The following is an 18,907-nucleotide window of genomic DNA, read 5'->3' on the forward strand; positions in this document are numbered from 1 at the left end:
TTGCATGTGAAATGTATGTCCAACTACAAAAAATACCTTGTTCAGTAATCATCTCACCTGTTAGTTGGTGGTGATCTATGTGGCCATTGAGGGCAGCAGTGTCGATCAGATGGAAAAATATCTTGTTATACCACTTGGTCGTTTTCCGAGTGCATTCCACAAAGCTGTTTATCATGTCCGCCTTATCCACTACCCCCATGTTGAGGTTATAGTCAAGTACACAGTCTGGTTTGATTTCTCTCTCTCCCATCAGGTGGTCCACCTTCCCTGTGGCCGACATGGTTGCTGTATGGACAGTGGAGAGGACATGGACGTCTCGTTTGTCATGCCACTTTACTGCCAGCTGTTGACCGTTCTCCTTGAACTCCACCTCCCCTCTCTGCATCTTCCTGCATCCGAATGCCGGCATCCCCTTCCTGTTCGACCTGACTGTCCCACAGGCCCCTGTGCTGTTGGAGAGCAGATGCTGGAAGAGTGTGGGACTGCAGTAACAATTGTCCACATACAATGTGTGTCCCTTGCTGAGATGAGGAGCCAGCATAGTCATCACCACGGACTCGGACACCCCAAGCCCCTCATAATGTTGGATGTCAGTGGTGGACCCTGTGTAAACTATAATGTCCTGGACAAATCCTGTCTTCACGTCGCACATGACAAAGAACTTGACCCCAAACCTGTGCCTTTTGGAGGGAATATATTTACGCATCGCCAGTCTACCTTTCCCTAACATCAGGTACTCATCAATGCATAGATTCTTGCATGGCACAAAGACCTAACCAAATGCTGATGTCAGGCTGGTAAGAACATTTCTTATTTTGTATAACGGGTCACTTAGGATGACAGTTGCATTGTTGACGAAATGCAGGCATCGCATCAGTACTAGGAAGCGGTCTTGGGAAAAGAGGGTGGCAAACATAGGATCTGTGCTCCAGTATTCTCTTAGGAAGTTCTTCTTTACTATCACCATGAGAAGGACTGTCACTCAGACTGTCACTCAGAAGGACTGTAGCTCAGTTGGTAGAGCATGGTGTTTGCAACGCCAGGGTTGTGGGTTCGTTTCCCACGGGGGGGCCAGCACACGGGGGGGCCAGCACATAAAATAAATAAATAAATGAAATGTATGCATTCACTACTGTAAGTCGCTCTGGATAAGAGCGTCTGCTAAATGACTAAAAATGTAAAAAAAATATACATCTCACTAATTGTGGTTGTCACCCATTTAGCAAGTTTCCCCTCACTCCTGGCTCGCTGGCTTTTGTGGCGCGATGGGTAACGGTGCTTCGAGGGTGGCTGTTGTCGATGTGTGCAGAGGGTCCCTGGTTCGAGCCCAGGTAGGGGCGAGGAGAGGGAAGCTATAGCGATTGGTCTCCTCTACTATGTCTCCCACCAGCTCCTCCGTCAGAAACAACTTGAAGCCCTCTGTCTTAGATGGAAATGGCACTCTAGACTAGGACTCATCAAAGCAAACAGCAGGGCCAGGAGGGGTGAAATGGCTGGCAACCTTCCAGCGACCACAGAACTCCTGTACTTCATCCACTGTCGGTCTGCCTCCATCACCACCAGCATCTTCAAAAGGGACCTGGGACTTCATCAGTGGACAAGGAGTCCTCAGATTCAGGGTTCTCAATGGCTACAAGGTTGGGGGGAAGCTCCTCACTCTCAGAATCTGATTCCTGACTTTCATAGAATTGAAAAAAATATCCAGAATATCTGCATTTGTGAGTTGTCTCCTTTTGAAAGACATTGCTAATGCTACAGCTTAGCTCACTAGCTACATACATAAACAACAACACTGTGAGACGTTACATGACTGACTGCCCGGCACGCGCCACTTGTATCAATAAATCACTATCAGAAAATGTTTTGTGTGGTAATTACTTATATATTTACTATTTTATTCACGTGTTTTCAATTACCGGTGACAAATCACGCATTCCGATTCTTGCATAGATTGTAATGGGTACATATTATGTGTGTAAAATACATTTTGAAGGTTGTACTGATTATGATGAGCTAAGCAAATAACAGCTGTGTGTGGAACCATGTTTGTTGACATACAATGCATTCTGGGTTTCACGTAATTGTCTGTCGGACCAAAGATGTTATAAATGAGGTGAGTAAGGGTTCACTCATTTTTTGAGAACTTCCATAAATGAATGGTGGGATGTGAATGATGGTAGACAACACACCGCCTTCAACATGCATACTATAAACAGACCAAACTCATCTTGTCTTCTCTTATTATCTTTGGTTTCTGTGAGAGAAAAAAAGCATGGCAGCGAGCAGAAACTACCCATCGTCGGATTACTTTCGATTTCTAGAGTGTTTTACTCAATTATTTTGATCAATGGTGAGCTCACCCGTGATGTGATTAATTATAAATAGTAATTTCTATTAGCTAATTCATTTTGTAGTTTGTCAGCTGAGAGTAATACAAATATGACCGGCTTGTGTTTAGTCAATCTTTCCTCAGTTAGCGCTAGGACAAATGTAGCCTACATTTTTTCCAGTTTGGATGATTGTGTTATGCTGTAGATACTTCTGTGAATGTCTGAACATTGCATCCAAAACTAAACTGCTCACATTCTGGACACAACTTTGTAAGGACTGTGTTTGTGCAAAATGTTTCTGAAAAAAACAATGTGGCCAGCTCAAATGCTGATTGTTGTGTCATTCGAAACTGGCCCTTCTAAATAAGCATTCTAATCACACCGGTGTGATCATACCCTACAGGGACCACTATAGAATGATCACACCCATGTGATGGTACATGTGAAAGGGTTAAACAAAAGTGAAATAAACAAAAAATGTACAGTAAACATCACACTCACAAAAGTTCCAAAGGAATAGAGACATTTCAAATGTCATATTATGGCTATGTACAGTGTTATAACAATGTGCAAATAAAAACAAGTACAAAAGGGAAAATAAATAAACATAAATGTGGGTTGTATTTACAATGGTGTTTGTTCTTCACTGTTTGCCCTTTTCTTGTGGCAACAAGTCACACATCTTGCTGTTGTGATGGCACACTGGTATTTCACCCAATAGATATGGGAGTTGATCACAATTGGATTTCTTTTTTTAATTATTTGTGGGTCTGTGTAATCTGAGGAAAATATGTCTCTCTAATATGGTCATACATTTGGCAGGATGTTAGGAAGTGAGGCTCAGTTTCCACCTTATGGGCAGTGCGCACATAGCCTGTCTTCGCTTGAGAGCCAGGTCTGCCTATGGTGGCCTCTCTCAATAGCAGGGGTATGTTCACTGAGTCTGTACATAGTCAAAGCTTTCCTTAACCTCTCTAGGGAAGTTGGGACGAAATCGTCCCACCTACGTAACAGCCAGTGGAATCCTGTGGCGCGTTATTCAAATACCTTAGAAATGCTATTACTTCAATTTCTCAAACATATGACTATTTTACAGCATTTTAAAGACAAGACTCTCGTTAATCTAACCACACTGTCCAATTTCAAAAAGGCTTTACAACGAAAGCAAAACATTAGATTATGTCAGCAGAGTACCCAGCCAGAAATAATCAGACACCCATTTTTCAAGCTAGCATATAATGTCACATAAACCCAAACCACAGCTAAATGCAGCACTAACCTTTGATGATCTTCATCAGATGACAACCCTAGGACATTATGTTATACAATACATGCATGTTTTGTTCAATCAAGTTCATATTTATATCAAAAAACAGCTTTTTACATTAGCATGTGACGTTCAGAACTAGCATACCCCCCGCAAACTTCCGGTGAATTTACTAAATTACTCACGATAAACGTTCACAAAAAACATAACAATTATTTAAAGAATTATAAATACAGAACTCCTCTATGCACTCGCTATGTCCGATTTTAAAATAGCTTTTCGGTGAAAGCACATTTTGCAATATTCTAAGTAGATAGCCCGGCATCACAGGGCTAGCTATTTAGACACCCACCAAGTTTAGCCCTCACCAAAGTCAGATTTACTATAAGAAAAATGTTATTACCTTTGCTGTTCTTCGTCAGAATGCACTCCCAGGACTTCTACTTCAATAACAAATGTTGGTTTGGTTCAAAATTATCCATAGTTATGTTCAAATATCCTCTGTTTTGTTCGTGCGTTCAAGACACTATCCGAAGTGTAAAGAAGGGTGACGCGCCCGACGCGTTTCGTGACAAAACATTTCTAAATATTCCATTACCGTACTTCGAAGCATGTCAACCGCTGTTTAAAATCAATTTTTATGCCATTTTTCTCGTAAAAAAGCGATAATATTCCGACCGGGAAACCCTGTTTTAGTTCAAAGACAGAGAAAATAAAAACATGGGGTCGCCTCGTGCACGCGCCTCAGTCTCATTGTACTCTGATCGACCACCATCCAAATGCGCTAATGTTTTTCAGCCAGGGGCTGCAAAGACATCATTCAGCTTTTTCCCGCCTTCTGAGAGCCTATGGGAGCCGTAGGAAGTGTCACGTTACAGCAAAGATCCCCAGTTTTCAATAAAGAGAGTCAAGAAGCCCAAGAAATTGTCAGACAGGCCACTTCCTGTAAGGAATCTTCTCAGGTTTTTGCCTGCCATATGAGTTCTGTTATACTCACAGACACCATTCAAACAGTTTTAGAAACTTTAGGGTGTTTTCTATCCAGAGCCAATAATTATATGCATATTCTAGTTTCTGGGCAGTAGTAATAACCAGATTAAATTGGGTACGTTTTTTTATCCGGCCGTGTAAATACTGCCCCCTATCCCTAACAGGTTTTAACCAGATCCGAACTGGTATGTTGAATGTTATATGCCATTTGATGGCATAGAAATCCAAGATGGCGTAGCAGTCAGACGTCTTTGTCCTGTCGTGTCCCTTGTATATATCTTTTTACATCTTTTTCTTCGCATATCTTTTTAGAATATTTTCCTAAACCTCAAAACTTCGTAATACTCTCCTGCAACCCGCCTCATCCAATGTGGCGTGGCTCTGGGGTTTTTTCTAAAGTATTTCTATTTACATCGGATCTGGAATCCCTCAACTGAAGCTAGCAAGCTAACTACCTACCAGCTATCAGTCAGCAAACCATTGCTAGCGGTCATCAGCCAACCTTTAGCTTGGAAAGCTCTCGCCAGTTCGAACAACGTGACTCAAACCAGAGCATAAGGGACATATTATAATATTTTTCCCCCATATCCCCGGATTCCTACCGCAAACTCTGAACATTTTCATCTGGATCTTCGCAACTAGCTAACTGCAATCCTAGGTGACTACTCCTGGCTAGCATTTCCATCCCGGAGCAAGCACCAATTAGCCTGAAGCTAGCCCGGCCAGGGCTCCTGTGCTACCACCGAAGCCCACTCCTGGGCTACAATATCCGGACCCCTTCTACTGCTGGTACGGGGCACGGAACCCCGCCGATCCTCTACGACTGGAATACCGACATAATCTGCCCGAGGATTCCAACAGGCCCCTCAGGCGCGACGTCCGCTGAAGGCCCATTCTGCTAACCGCGGCCTACTAGCTACCTAGAGGTACTTGGAACCCTAATAATTTCACGACTGGTCTATCGACATCACCTCACGAAGAGGCAAAAACAGACTTACCCCCATCGCGATGTCCCCCAAAGGCTAACTTGCTAGCCCCGGTCTGTTAACTGCTAGCTTGCTTGCCCCGGTCTGCTAACTGCTAGCTTGCCTGCCCCGGTCTGCTAACTGCTAGCTTGCCTGCCCCGGTCTGCTAACTGCTAGCTTGCCTGCCCCGGTCTGCTAACTGCTAGCTTGCCTGCCCCGGTCTGCTAACTGCTAGCCCCGGTCTGCCAACTGCTTGCTTGCTAACCCGGTCTGCTAACTGCTAGCCCTGGTCTGCTAACTGCTAGCTTGTTTAGCCCCGGCCTACTAACTGTTAGCATCGGCCTGCTAACTGTCTGAATCGCCGTGTCCACAGTCAGCCCAACCACTCACTGGACCCATATGTTCACTTGGCTACGCATGCCTCTCTCTAATATCAATATGCCTCGTCCATTACTGTCCTGGTTAGTGATTACTGTCTTATTTCACTGTAGAGCCTCTAGCCCTGCTCAATATGCCTTAACCAACCATGTTGTTCCACCTCCTACATATGCGATGACATCACCTGGTTTAAACGTCTCTAGAGACTATATCTCTCTCATCATTACTCAATGCCTAGGTTTACCTCCAATGTACTCACATCCTACCTTACCTTTGTCTGTACACTTTGCCTTGAATCTATGCTATCGTGCCCAGAAACCTGCTCCTTTTACTCTCTGTTCCGAACGTGCTAGATGGCCAGTTTGTATAGCCTTTAGCCGTACCCTTATCCTACTTCTCCTGTTTCTCTGGTGATGTGGAGGTTAATCCAGGTCCTGCAGGGGCCCCAGGGGCTCTCATTTGTTGACTTCTGTAACCGTAAAAGCCTTGGTTTCATGCATGTTAACATTAGAAGCCTACTCCCTAAGTTTGTTTTACTCACTGCTTTAGCACACTCTGCCAACCCGGATGTCTTAGCCATGTCTGAATCCTGGCTTAGGAAAACCACCAAAAACCCTGAAATCTAACTGGAGATTTCTATCTATCTATCTCATATATATATATATATATATATATATATATATATATATATATATATATATATATAGAAGAGGGTGGGGCTCAAGCTGCATCCCTGTCTCACCATATGGCCTTGTGGAAATTTTAACCGCACACTTGTTTGTGTACATGGATTTAATAATGTTGTATGTTTTTCCTCCAACACCACTTTCCATCAATTTGTCTAGCAGACCCTCATGCCAAATTGAGTCAAAAGCTTTTTTTAAAGCAACAAAGCATGAAGACTGCAGGGTGAATACGTGGTCAGTCGTACGGACATTTGCTCAGTACATTGTTTTCACTGAGGAAATTTACAAGTCTGCTGTTAATGCTCCTGCAGAGGATGTTCCCAAGGTTGCTGTTAACGCATATCCCACAGTAGTTATTGGTGTCATATTTGTATACACTTTTGTTGATTGGGGTGATCAGTCCTTGGTTCCAAATATTGGGGAAGATTCCAGAGCTGAGGATTATGTTAAAGAGTTTAAGTATAACGAATTGGAATTTGTGGTCTGTATATTTTATAATTTCATTGAGAATGCCATCAACACCACAGGCCTTTTTGGGTAAGCGGGTTTGTATTTTGTCCTGTAGTTCATTCAATGTAATTGGAGAATCCAATGGGTTCTGGTAGTCTTTAATAGTTGATTCTAAGATGTGTATTTGATCTTGTACATGCTTTTGCTGTTTGTTCTTTGTTATAGAGCCAAAAAGATTGGATAAGTGGTTTATCCATACATCTCTGTTTTGGATATATAACTTTCTGTGTTGTTGTTTGTTTAGTGTGTTCCAAATTTCACAGAGGTTGTTAGATTCTATGGATTCTTCAATTACATTGAGCTGATTTTTGAAGTGCTGTTTCTTCTTTTTCCGTAGTCTATTTCTGTATTATTTTAGTTATTCACCATAGTGAAGGCATAGGCTCAACAAATCTCCTTCAAATTCAACACTCTAGGAGCTCCTCATTTCGGAGGAACATGGGAGCAAGAGGTCAAATCGGTGAAGACAGCGCTACGAGTTGTTCTAGGTGACCAAAACAGTCTTGTGGACCGTCCTGATAGAGGTGGAAGGGATACTGAACTCCAAACCCTTGGGATATCTCTCTGCAGACATTGCTGACCTAGATCCGGTCACACCGAATCTGCTCGATGGGACGCCGAGATGCATTACTTCCTCAAGCCATGTATACTGATACCAACCTCATCGGCAGATGCTGGTGGAGGCACAGCCAGATCTTGGCTGACCATTTCTGGGCCCAATTCATTCGGGATTACCTACCAAGCCTACAGCACAGAGGGAATTGCGGAGAAATACAGCCAGCCTGGACACTGGCCAAGTAGTAATGATAGTGGACCCTCAACTGCCTCTGGACTCCTGGCCAGTGGGCCATATCACCATTTTTCTTGGTCAATCTCCACAGAGGAACTCTGGAGCTCTGTCAGAGTTACCATCATGTTCTTGGTAAACTCCCTGACCAAGGCCCTTCTCCCCCGATTGCTCAGTATGGTGGTTCCAACATTCTATTGGCATGTTCTTGGGGACCTTCAATGCTGCAGAAATGTTTTGGTACCCTTCCCACGATCTCTGCCTCGGAGCTCTATGGACAATTCATTCAACCTCATGGCTTGGTTTTTGCTCTGGAATGCACTGTCAACTGTTGGACCTTATATAGACAGGTGTGTGCCTTTCCAAATCATGTCCAATCAATTGAATTTACCACAGGTGGACTCCAATCAAGTTGAAGAATCATCTCAAGGATGATCAATAGAAACAGGATGCACCTGAGCTAAATTGAGACTCATAGCAAAGGGTCTGAATACTTATCTAAACAAGTTTTTTTTTTTTTTTTTTCTAGTACATTTGCAAAAATTCCCAAAAAACGGTTTCGCTTTGTCATTATGGAGTACTGTGTGTAGATTGATGCACACATTTTTTCTCTCATCCATTTTAGAATAAGGCTGTACTGTAGTTAAATGTGGAAAAAGTTGACCAATGGGAACACTTTCATTGGCATAGACAACACCATTCAGTCAAGAGCGTCTAACCCAGGGCTCTCCAACCCTGTTTCCGGAGAGCTACCCTCCTGTAGGTTTTCAATCCAACCCCAGTTGTAACTAACCGGATTCAGCTTATGACAAGAAAATTATTAATATCAGGTGCGCTAAATTAGGGTTGGAATGAAACTTTGACACACCCATTCCTTTCGACACAGCCATTACTCCGAGACCAGTCCAGGACACAGCTACCTATACTTGAGCTTTGCTCCTAACGTGAAGCACTGAGGCTAGCTAGGTTAGTTAGCTAGTTACCTATAAAGTTAGACTACAGTACATTTTAGGTATAGCAAACACAGCTAGCTAACTAGCTTAACTTGAATAGCTTGGTTTGTAGTGGTACTAGCATGTCCCGTTGTGGCCGAAACGATCACCAAATTGTACAACACTGCTTAGGTTAAAAGATACCTTATATTGCTAACTAGTTACAGACAGCAAAACAACTCCTGGTCCAGCTGGTCTAGGCTGGTGCCACTGCTTGCTGGTCTCGCAATTATTTTTCCTCACTGTCTCACCTCCTTTTAAGTTTATTCCAGCTCAAATAAATAGGGCTGTATGTTCTTATGTGAAAGACAATCTAAAAATGTTTCGTCGTCCAGCTTATCTTGGAAAGAGGAATCATCAGAAGCAGCCATTATAGCTAATTATTTAGAAATCTCGGATAGACAGTACACAGTAACATAGCCTGCCTTCGAGGGTGAGAACAAGGAAGTAGGTCTCCCATCAGGCGGTACAATGTTACAAAACATACATTTTTAGATAAGACAGCAGTCTCAATCAACCAAAGCAAGGTCCATACATAAATGGTTTGTTAAGATCGGTGAGGAAGAACTTGACTGGTCTGCACAGAGCCCCGACCTCAACCCCATCTAACACCTTTGGGGATGAATTGGAACGCCGACTGTGAGCCAGGTCGGATCACCCGACCTCACAAATGCTCTTGAAGCTGAATGGAAGCAAGTCCGCACAGCAATGTTCCAACATCTAGTGGAAAGCCTTCCCAGAAGAGTGGAAGCTGTTAGAGTAGCAAAGTGAGAGGCCAACTCCAAAATAATGCCCATGATTTTGGAATGTATATGATTTGGGGATTAATCCAAATATCACAGATGGCACTTTCCTATGGCCGGATATGGACTCATTCGATATCCAGAGATGTGTGACATCCAATTTTCACTCTTCATGTTGACAAATATCAACTGTATACTCAAGATAAGAAGCTATATTGAGTCAAGATATGCATCTCTTGGCTGAGGTCCATATCCGGATCTTGTGATTCTTTTTGATATGCTGAAAATAAGTACGATTTCTGAATATTTTCTGAGTTATCATCACATGCTCAATAATGACAAATATGAAATCCATATTTTTCTTTCATGAACATATTTTTGAATTCCCTCCGGATATCATACATGGTATGGCCGGATATGGACTCATTTGATATCCTGAGATAGACCTATGTGGACATTTTATTTTCTCTATATGTTGACAAGTACTAACAGTAGGCCTACATAGCATATTTTCTCAGGATTTTGATATACTAAATAAGGACAATGTGATGTTTGTTTGAGTTTTGAGGACATGCTCAATAATTTGACAAATATTAAATCCATATAAATCTTTCAGACACTATAATGTTTTATTCCCTCTGGATAAAAGTTGTCACTATTTACCCCAGCCACAAAATTCTAAACCCGCCTACTTCAAGAATTTCCCTTCTTACAATCTGATTTTAAACCTAACCTTAACCACACTGTCAAGCTTATGCCTAACCTTAAATTAAGTGGTAACTAGCAGGGGTTGGTACTGGTTCAGGGAACAGAACTGAAAACCGGAAAATATATATTATTTTCAAGGAACAGAAACTGAAGCTGAAAAGAAAGGGATCCATACTGTTCCGGGAACAGAACCGTTATTTTAGAAGCATGGGAACCGGTTAATAACGATATTTTACGTTCCAGGCATTTTTTTCTAGTGTTGGGATTAGAACTCTGAATTTGCTATACTGCATTTATTTAAATAGAAAAAGCAGATGTGCTTTGGAAGTAGCAACTTGGATGAAATAGGTTGCCTTTTTGTGCCTTGTGTAGCCTACTACTGAATATGATGCAAATGTATGCTCAGATATGTCACCTTCATGTGAAGAAGTGCGTTGATTTCCGACGCCTGAACAAGGCAAAATAATTTGGGTGATGGACATTTCATAAATCAGATTTAGCCTATTTTCGATCAGACATACAATGATGAAACATTAAAATATCCATGATCCACATATCATGTAAGGATATCTATTGAAATAAATCAGGTCAGGTAATGATTACAGAGATATGAATCATTTCTGAAAATATGTGGATTCGATCATGCCTGAGTATAAAGGCTTAGACATGTCAGCATGTTGACACACCCTTTCCGGAGTTCAGGCGCGTGTCTTGAACCTATCTCACCCCAAATATCTCCCTGGATTCATACCGTAGCAAGGAGATTTCAGAAGTCCGGATTGGATGCATGTAGAAACTGTCCCATTACAGAGAATATCCTAGCTCCGTATTATGAAATTAAAGACATGCTTATCTGGAGTAGGTCTACTCCTTTCGTGTAATAAAATGTCAGACATATATTGATAAAGATATCCCAAAGGTATTGACCCTTCTCACTCAGTGTACCCACTGGGCAAAAACTGTCTTTCAACCAAAATGATCTATGTGATGTCATTGAACCAACATGGAAAACTGACTGGATTTGCAAAAAGTAATCAATGTAAGAGCATTTCATCGTTTTTTCACATTAAATTCACCTTAGCTGACAACAAATCTAGACGTTGAACTGACGTCTGTGCCCAAGGGTTCTTGCTACAGTACTTCACTCCGTTACAATGCCTGAGACGTCAGCGAAGACGGCGATGTTTCTATAAATCACCGTGTGAACACATCACAGGGTCTTGTGAAAAAGTTGTTTGAAAAAATCATAATAAAAACAGTTGAGAGAAAGGTGAATGTCAATGTTACGTTCTAAATACATATTGCCTACCTAACCCTCAAAACCCTGAAGTTATAATGGAATTCTGTAATGTTGGTAAAACCTTCCAAAACTTTCTGTCAGTGTTGATACGTTGTTGCTGCAGCTACAGTTGCGAACAAGGCATGTAAGCAAGCGAATGCGCAAAAACGAGCATGCCAGTATTAAGCCTACCCAATTCACAATTTCATTCAATTATTATTTCTGAAATCTCAGGTTTAGTAACAAGAATGTCCGAAAAAGGGGTCAGTTGTTATTGACAACAATAGGCCTAGACATCATGTTACAGGAATTACATGCTGCGCTCCTCTGTGCAACACACAGATTTAAAAAAAGATATCATGACAGTATGCATCTTGAACATTAAAATGTACATGTAAGCTTACCGTTTCGTTCCTTTGTGATTGTAAAATAATCCTACACCTTTAACAGTATGTACAAATATATTGTAGACGCCCCGAGTTAGTGATCTGCAGAGATTTTTTCTCTGCCACGTACAGACCCCGGTCAAAAACCTTCTACAAAATGCGCATATCATTCTGGGACCCCTCAGCTCAAACCGTGGTCTTTGCATTACAACAGTAGGCTAAATCAGAGCCATATATCTATTGGCTACTGATGACAACCATAAAATAAGGGCTATCATGTTGCACCTGGAAGGTAGATCCTTATTACCAAAGTTATGTATTATAAAACAGAAGGCCTACCTAGTGCATGAAATTACATTTTGAAACCGTCTGTGGAATGGTCAAAATTCCTTTTGGAACTTGTCTGTACTTGACATTTCTCCGAAGCCAGTTAAACTGGAATATTCTGTACAGAATGAGTTCGACACGTCTTGGAGGAAGAAATACATTTGGGTATATTATGTTACATGATGCAACCTTCACAAATGCATAATGCTCTCTGGACCGAACGTAATTACGGTAATATAATAATCAAATCAAATTGTATTAGTCACATGCGCCGAATACCTTACAGTGAAACGCTTACTTACGAGCCCCTAACAACAAAGCAGTAAAAAAAATAAAATAATAATACGGATATGAATGAGAATTAAAAGTAACAAATAATTAAAGAGCAGCAGTAAAATAACAATAGCGAGACTATATACAGAGGGGTACTGAAAGAACAAGAGGAGAGTCTATGCCCTTCTGCAAATTTACAATTTTATATACAGTTGAAATTACACGGAACTTTACATCCACTTAGGTTGGAGTCATTAAAACTAATTTTTCAACCACTCCACAAATTTCGTGTTAACAAACTATTGTTTTGGCATGTCGGTTAGGACATCTACTTTGTGCATGACACAAGTAATTTTTCCAACAATTGTTTACAGACAGATTATTTCACTTATAATTCACTGTATCACAATTCCAGTGGGTCCCACGTCTGGGACCTGTTGGATCGGAGGGTGAGGCCTAGGGCCCTTCCCCACAGAATTGTCTGGGAGCTTGCAGGTGCTTTGGTGGAAGAGTAGGGTAACATCTCACAGCAAGAACTGGCAAATCTGGTGCAGTTGATTTTGACCCCCCCCCCCCCCCCCCTTTGTTCAGGGACACATTATTCCATTTCTGTTAGTCACATGTCTGTGGAACTTGTTCAGTTTATGTCTCAGTTGTTGAATCTTGTTATGCTCATACAAATATTTACACATGTTAAGTTTGATGATAATAAACGCAGTTGACAGTGAGAGAACGTTTCCTTTTTTGCTGAGTTTACTATCCTTATCTATGGATATGTCAAACTGAGATATTCACTATTATTTACTTTATTCCTCTCTTCAATAGTTCACCATTGACTTAAGGGGTCATGTTCCGTTTTTGAGAGAAATACATTATCTTTGCAATGTTCTGTGTCCAGTAGACGTCACTTTGGTTCCTCTGAGTGCATCCTCCTTAGCTGTAACCTCATTTAGTAGGCGTAAAAAGACAGCAGTGTTGTACTCCAGCAGAGGGCATATTGTTCTCACCACTAGCTCAGGACGATATCAGACAGTCGATGTTTTATGACAGTAGATGTTTTAAAACCTTTCCTTAGTGTTTCCATGATTTGATAGATGTAATTCAGTGTTTACCCCAGATTATTTTCCAGGCAGGGCAAAGATCTCCAAAGCAACACCCAAAACTGCTGGCACCAAAACTGTCAATTGAAACCAGTTGACCACATTGGATGCTTTGCTAGATAGTACTGTAAGACTTACCTTACCTTTCATCAAAGTTAATCAAAGTACCACAATCTCTTCCTGTCCAACAGTAATAACTGAGGGGCAGAATAAAGTTTAGCTATATAGCAGTATCTCCCCACACAGTATCAGGCTATTATTAATTTATGTCCATTAGGTGTCAGCAATGTTCTTTGTATGAGAGAAGACTTATGCCTGAAATGGTCAGTCATCTCTCAAGTAAAAGACCATGTTCTTTCCCAACTGTACCAGGAGTAAAGCTTTCCATCATGGTATTGGTTATTTACTTTTAGTTGTTTTTTATGTGTAACGTAGGCTATATAGTATGAGTTGTAATCTGTGTCAGTGTGATTGTATTGAGCTGTGAACAAGTAACATATTTGTAATAATTTATTTACATAAAGCCTCGCCTTTCGGGCTTTCTCAATGTGCCGATGTACCATGAATCACAGCTTGTTGAAACAGTTGTCTAATTTATTCTCAGCTAAACATAAAGGTGTTCAGTCACCTCTGTTGGATTTAAACATGCCATTGGGCATTTATTTTTACACCTGAGCAGAGGCTCTGAAAGCTCTGAGACGTGGTGAATGCATGGTATGTCACGCATAGTGACATACAGAAACCAATTACCATAGGGACGTGAATGTAGAGAATAGAGATTGTGGAATGTGTCAAAGCTGATTGATATAGTATGTTCCATCATCTGATGATGATGCCTTTGTCTACTTTGGCATCTGGTAGCAAAGTACTGTGCATATGGTGACAGAATTTGCTCGAAAAGTGGCATCCCTTCCACCCATTAATTTATACTTAAGTTACGTTTTTCCAGATGTGCAAATGGTTCCAGACGCTGGTTTGTCTTGAGTTTGCCTGGTAAGTCATGCACAAGCAAGGCCAAAAGGTCAAAGACGCACTCTGCTACAGAGTCAGGAATGATGATTGAGGAGGGACACACAGCCAGCATCAGGTTTCAGCCACTGTAATCAACTTTCATCAGTTGAACTGAAGGTACTTGAAGGTATGTATACCTCTACTACTCCAGCACCATTTCTCCAGAGCTGATTGTTCTGCCTGGCCTCCAGAACACAGAACAAAACAGAAAAACAAAAGGCAGGGAACAGGGAGATTTAGGCTGGGGAATTAGTGTGTCCAGGTGCCCAGCCATAGAATGACTCAAGGGCGATCCCTCAAAGAGGAGGATCGGATTACAAGCTGCGCCAGTCATCACAGCCAAATTTAGCTTCCTGGGGAAAGAAGTGAGAGTGGTGTTCACACTCTCTCCAGCAGTAGGGCTAATAGTTCTGTTGTTGACATTGAGCTGGTCGATTCCTTCAATCAATTGGTGAAATCACTCATTGGCAGATAAATAAAGTAAGATTTCTGTGAATGTGTTCATATGGTGAGCAGACCTTTCTGGTCCTGATGCTAGTACTTTTATCTGAAGTGTCTGTCTGTCTGTCTGTCTGTCTGTCTGTCTGTCTGTCTGTCTGTCTGTCTGTCTGTCTGTCTGTCTGTCTGTCTGTCTGTCTGTCTGTCTGTCTGTCTGTCTGTCTGTCTGTCTGTCTGTCTGTCTGTCTGTCTGTCTGTCTGTCTGTCTGTCTGTCTGTCTGTCTGTCTGTCTGTCTGTCTGTCTGTCTGTCTGTATCTCTGTATCTCTGTATCTCTGTATCTCTGTGTGTGTGTCACTTGAGTAACGGCCCTGTCACACAAGCATCCCTTACTGTTCAACATATCACTGAGTTACGGCTTCACTAATATTGACTCAGTTCTCAGTTCTTTCCTGAAAGAACATGTAGCTAAACCAGATGTAGAAGCAGGTTGCCACCCATTACTTTGGTGAAATACGGGTGAAAACAAGAGGAAAGGCTTGTCCTTATACCAAAATAACCACTGTGCACTGACCCAGGTCAGAGGAGGAGCTCCCAGTAGGGAGTAGCTCTCAGAACCAAGCCTCTAATTCAACAGCCTCTAATGAAAATGTTCCTAAGTGGTTTATAGTGGTTAGAACACCTAAGGCAGAGGACCCAAGAATAAGAAGAACATGCGCTTGAAATATGACAACCTAAAGAGACTCTGGAGGGCCACTCAAGTCCAGCCAGGGTGCGTGCACTATACGCTAGTATCACACAAGGATTGGAAACCACCCTTCTGGCATCCCCAGAAGTCCACACAGCAATATAAACAATGAATGAGAAAGACAGATTGACAAGCACTGCTGAACAACTGCTTTCCTTTCTGGCTAGCGTATGGATAATGGCAAAAATCTTGACCTTAGGTTTGGGGCAGGCACTTTTACCTTCAAATTACATCTACGGTATATGGCTATTCTCTTTTGGAACGAGTGCTTGACTAGCAACACTCAGGGAGTAATAGAAAAATATACTTCCTGAGACATGTGCTGTAGTAATCAGCAGCCAAGAGGAGGCATGGGCAGCCTTTCAAAGAGGAGCTTAGAGAGGGAATCCAGACCCCCAGGTCTTCTGTGCATTTCACTCTAAATCGTATTTGACCACTTAAGGCCAGAAACCATGTGTAACCACAACCTGATAGAAGAAGCCAATGTAGTTCTTTCCTGAGTGAAAGCTTCTGCCACTCGGCACAAAACCCTTAAGGCCTGCCACTCAAAACAAACATGCAATTGTAATACGTTAAATGAGTAGCCAATTCTACGATACCCAAGCCAGCACACCGCAAATTGAAGGGAAATAAACATTTCAGAGATATTGTTTTGGGCATTTGTTTCACTGGCTACCTAATATGAAGCATACCAAGACATGTTATGTCATACCTACATGAATAAAATATGTAAAGTACTGTACCTGAGAGAATAAGCAGAATGTAATGGCAAACATTTGTGCACCTATAATTACATTTCCTTTGTATGCAGTTGTGGAGATTAGATTTCCACAGATATTGAATATAGCATTTCACCAAAGGGTTAGACAAGGACAGTACAGTGGACAGATTTTTGAAGCTCATCTGTTCGAATCTCTGAAGTTGGCCATAAAAGGTTATTGAGGACGTCTCTCACTGAAGATCAACTCACTGATGTTCCTTGACAGAGGAATGCAGCTTAATGAGATGGAAACAGCCGATAGTCTGGAAGTAATTATGCAAAGAAGGTAAAGGCATTCTCCTGCAAACTTCCCCTAATGCAACAAAAGTCCTTCCATAGCTGGAGCCTGAGGCCACAAATAAGGTACACAGCTACATACACTTCCATCAGTCAAAGATACCTTTAGTCTGTGTCCTAAATGGCACCCTATTCCCTATAATTATAGTGCAATACCTTTGTGCAGAGCTCTACTTTTGTACTGCACAACATAGGGAATAGGATGCCATTTGGGTTGCAGCCTTTGAGTAGTTCTACCACCCATACCCAAACACATAGCAGAAGGAACCAACAAACTGGAGACAAGCTGAGCACCAGCAAACAAACAAACCCATTGAGTCTGGAGAGCATCAGTGAAAGCCTAGCGGCTCACAATGGACAACGTGTGGGGGAAAGATGTCTCAATGAGGGAGATTGATTGCCCAAACCACATTAAACAACAAACAGTGTATCCTTTCTTTCTCTGTCCTCCACTTCTCTCTATTTAGAAATGCACGTACTTGTGGTAGCCTACAGAACACAATTAGGCCACTAGCTAGGTACAGTTAATTCCTCTGAAGCACAGTTGGTCGGTGTAACCTGGACTCAGGGGTACTCGTAACATAGTAAATGTAAATCCGGGAACCATTTAGTATGGTATGTTACATTTCGTAGCTAGATGGCTAACGTTAGCTAGGCTAGGGTTTAGGGGTTAAGGTTAGGGTTACATTTCGAGTTAGAAGTTAAGGTTAGGGGAAGGGCTAGCTAACATGCTAAGTAGTTAAATATACTGTGTCTGTAAAATGTATATAGTATGTATAAGCCGGAAGTAGAAGCCTAAGTGTTGTTGTCCATTAGTTTACTCTAATTAGGGGAGGGGTGATACGGTTAGGGGAAAATAATAAAGCAATATATATATATATATATATATATATATATATATATATATATACACTGAACAAAAATATAAACGCAACATGCAACAATTTCAAATATTTTACTGAGTTACAGTTCATATAAAGAAATCCGTCAATGGAAATAAATTCATTAGGGATATTTTCAGCTTCCAGGAATTGTGTACAGATCCTTGCAAAATGGGGCCGTGCATTATCATGCTGAAACATGAGGTGATGGCGGCGGATGAATGGCACGACAATTGGACTCAGGATCTCTTTACTGCATTCAAATTGCCATCGATAAAATGCAATTGTGTTAGTTGTCCGTAGCTTATGCCTGCCCATACCATAACCCCACTAACACCATGGGGCACTCTGTTCACAACATCAGCAAACCTCTCGCCCACACAACGCAAACTGCCCAGTACAGTTGAAACTGTGATTCATCTGTGAAGACCACACTTCTTCAACGAGCCAGCAGCCATCAAAGGTAAGCATTTGCTCACTGAAGTCGGTTACGACGCCAAACTGCAGTCAGGTCAAGACCCTGGTGAGGACGATGAGCATGCAGATGACATTCTCTGAGACGGTTTTTGACAGTTTGTGGAGAAATTCTTCGGTTGTACAAACCCACAGTTTCATCAGCTGTCCGGTTGGCTGGTCTCAGACGATCCCGCAGGTGAAGAAGCTGGACGTGGAGGTCCTGGGCTGGCGTGGTTACACGTGGTCTGAAGTTGTGAGGCCGGGTGGACATACTGGTATAGAAATATACATTCCATTTCTACACATTTTAGAGTGGCCTTTTATTGAATGTGGCACATGGTGCACCTGTGTAATGATAATGGAGTTTAATCAGCTTCTTGATATGCCACACCTGTCAGGTGGAAAGATTATCTTGGCAAAGGAGAAATGCTCACCGACAGGGATGTAAACAGATTTGTGCACAAAATTTGAGAGAAAGAAGCTTTTTGTAAGTCTGGAAGATTTCTGGAATCTTTTATTTCAGCTCATGAAACATGGGACCAACACTTTACATGTTACGATTATATTTTTGTTTTTAGAATTCAAGGCACACTTAA

General features: G+C 41.7%; 1 protein-coding gene across 2 annotated transcripts in view; it reads right to left on the reverse strand.

Annotated features, from left to right (window-relative positions):
* The window catches only part of p4ha2 (procollagen-proline, 2-oxoglutarate 4-dioxygenase (proline 4-hydroxylase), alpha polypeptide 2), a 44,083-nt gene extending 31,913 nt beyond the window's left edge, over window positions 1-12,170 (reverse strand). Inside the window, exon 1 of one of the 2 annotated variants that reach the window (XM_045692222.2) lies at window positions 12,040-12,170. The gene's annotated coding sequence lies outside the window, so the exon portion shown is untranslated. The remainder of the gene's footprint in view (window positions 1-12,039) is intronic. The other variant, NM_001173960.1, reaches the window with a different exon arrangement.
* Window positions 12,171-18,907: the final 6,737 nt, after the last annotated feature.

The sequence above is a fragment of the Salmo salar genome, chromosome 13 (assembly GCF_965601325.2).
Source record: "Salmo salar chromosome 13, fSalSal1, whole genome shotgun sequence".
Taxonomy (NCBI): Eukaryota; Metazoa; Chordata; class Actinopteri; order Salmoniformes; family Salmonidae; genus Salmo; species Salmo salar.